The sequence below is a fragment of the Suncus etruscus genome, chromosome 9 (assembly GCF_024139225.1).
Source record: "Suncus etruscus isolate mSunEtr1 chromosome 9, mSunEtr1.pri.cur, whole genome shotgun sequence".
In the NCBI taxonomy this organism is placed as follows: Eukaryota; Metazoa; Chordata; class Mammalia; order Eulipotyphla; family Soricidae; genus Suncus; species Suncus etruscus.
Genome location: NC_064856.1, coordinates 11,605,814 through 11,608,503, shown reverse-complemented (window position 1 = coordinate 11,608,503; position 2,690 = coordinate 11,605,814). Strand labels below are relative to the sequence as shown.

Sequence of the window (2,690 nt, the reverse complement as noted above, 5' to 3'; positions counted from 1 at the left end):
GGACTAAAAATGAAACAGAAGGAGATGTTCTCTAAGGATCATATCAGGCTTTTCCATTCCAAAGGCAAATCTAGGTGTACAGACATTCATAGATGACTAGCAGACCTTTATAGGCATCCATGGTCAGATTAAAAGTAACCTCCCAGAGCTACCTTGTGAAGAGAGATATTTTTGTGACATTGGGCAACCGTCCTCCAGTCTCCACCAACCTCTGCAACAAATCAGATAATCTTCTTGAATTCCCCTGGCCACATTAAAAGACAGAACTACAAATTGACTTGAGCTCTTTCTACAAGCTTTTTACTGAGAATATGTTTTATACACTGAGAAACATACCTCTTTTTCTCAGAAATCCCATTATCAAATACAGCTGGACACACACAAAAGTGGACTGCTACAATAAGGCTAGAGTGAGAGAAATCTGGGCAGAGTAGGACCTTGGTAAGAAGTGAGGAAAGGCAAGGGAAGATATCCCATAGAGCATGCACCCTTCCAAGTCATCAATGACCTAAAAGCCTTTGTGACTCATAACCCTCTGATGCCATCCCAGTGCTTGTATCAGATGCTCAATCCATGAACCAGTCAACAAAGGAGGTTCTGCATGAATTAGCACTCATATTATCAATCCAGTTCACTGACCAGTTCCTTTACCCCACCTTAGAGAAGACAATAAAATTCTGTTCAGATTCACACAACACAATATTCTCTGAACTCCTGAATCTGCTGCTTCCAACTTCCCAACAACCATGAAACTCCTACTTGTGGCTTTTACCATCCTTGTCTTCCTACCAGGAGTGACCCCAGGTAAACAGAACCTAGAGAAGCTGCACAATTGGAAAAAGAATGGCTCTGACCATAAAAATTCTAGAATGGTACTGATTCCTCCAACCTTGATAGTCCTGTGATTCCCCCACATCGGGACCATGTCTGTGGTAAAATAGAACAATTTTTTCACAATGGATGGGGCCAGCTCAGTATTGAGTTGTCCTTGGCTCTACAGTCTAATTTGCCACTTACGGATTTAGATGAGAGCTTGACTCACTTCATCTCTTTTTCCAGTTTATGCCATTATCCCACCTTGAACAAACCACTTTCCTTCATTTTTTTTTCTTTTCTTTTTTTTTTCTTTTATTGGGCCACACCTGGCAGCATTCAGGTGTTACTCCTGACTCTGCACTTAGAAGTTGCTCCTCGAAGGCTCGGAGGACCATATGGGATGCTGGGGATCAAACCCAGGTCCATCTCGGGCCATCCACATGCAAGGCAAATGCACTGCCCCTATACTATTACTCTGACCCCACAATGTTCTATTTCTTAGTCACTGTATAGTTACATGGGTGTGGGTTTTATTTTTATTCCCTAAACAACAGAGATGTCATATATACTCAATTGCATGTATGTTTTGTTGGAGTCTACAGTCAAAGAACTGTAAGCAAGTTGAGTATAATTGATGCAAATAACTTAATCACTGTTACAACATTAATTTGCTTTGTGAAGGTTATGTTACACAGGCCCAGTAAGTTTCAGAATAACCAGCTCCACTTCCTTGATATTAATACTTACTTTTAATTTATGATGAGACTCATTCACATTCAGAAAATATTTTTAAATGGGCAGGTCTGAAATCCAGAACATTATTTTTAGAAACAGGTTGTTGTTGACAACAGCAATTGAGAATGTTGTGGTCACAGTATAATTGTGACCCAAATGATTCTGTCCAGAACAGGGTGATTTCATAAGAGTGAGAATGTCAGTATCTAAAATCGGTGGTTTTTTCTTTTAATATTCAGATATGGGGTCTTCAGCAACCCCCCATCATCAATCTCAACATGAGCTACCACGAAGACCATGGTTTCCAGTATCACACTATCCTCAAGGTCCAGTACTGCCTCGACTGGGCTCACATCCTTCATCACCACAGAAAATCACAACTACACACATCATGACAGAAAATCACAACTACAAATAATATGGTTTTTTGATCCTCTCATAGTAATATATTCACAATTGTCTTGGTCTGGACACTTCAAGAAATTCTCAAAGTCCCTCAGGAAAGTGGATGGCATGGGGTCGGCGGATAATAAATGACAAGACTACATTCAGTTGTGTGGGAGAATTAGTGTTCTGATTTTATTGAAAATTACAAGGACTGTCTATGGCCATACCACCCTGAACGCACCTGATCTTGTCTGATCTCAGAAGCTAAGCAGGGTTGAGCCTGGTTAGTACTTGGATGGGAGACCACCTGGGAATACCGGGTGCTGTAGGCTTAAAAAAAAAAAAAGAAAAGAAAAAAGAAAATTACAAGGACTATATAAGCAGGAATTATGCTAGTCATAGTTTTTTGCGGTATGTAAAAAAAAAGTTTACATTTGTTTCTTTGTAAAGTCAAATCTATATCTATATCTATATATCTATATATATATCTTGTCAACAGAATGTTTATCAGTACACACTATTTGATCTTCACATGCCTATAGGGTGGTTTACAGACCATATGAATAGATACACTTCAGTCAAGAGCCCAGAGGCTCCCCTGGGATCAAAAGAGGGCAAATTTTAACATCTCAAAGTTTTTCCTTTCTGGGCAGGCCCTGAGTGTCAATTCTGATGTAAGTTAAAAGATCATCAAAATGCCAGGTTTTCTTTTTATCTGAGGGAACAGGTTTTTTGTTTGTTTTTCGCTTTTA

At 39.4% G+C, this 2,690-nt stretch overlaps 1 non-coding gene across 1 annotated transcript; it reads left to right on the top strand.

Annotated features, from left to right (window-relative positions):
• Positions 1 to 2,151: 2,151 nt before the first annotated feature.
• Positions 2,152 to 2,270, top strand: LOC126019577 (5S ribosomal RNA). Its single transcript, XR_007499222.1, has one exon. It is a non-coding gene; the product is annotated as a 5S ribosomal RNA (ribosomal RNA).
• Positions 2,271 to 2,690: the final 420 nt, after the last annotated feature.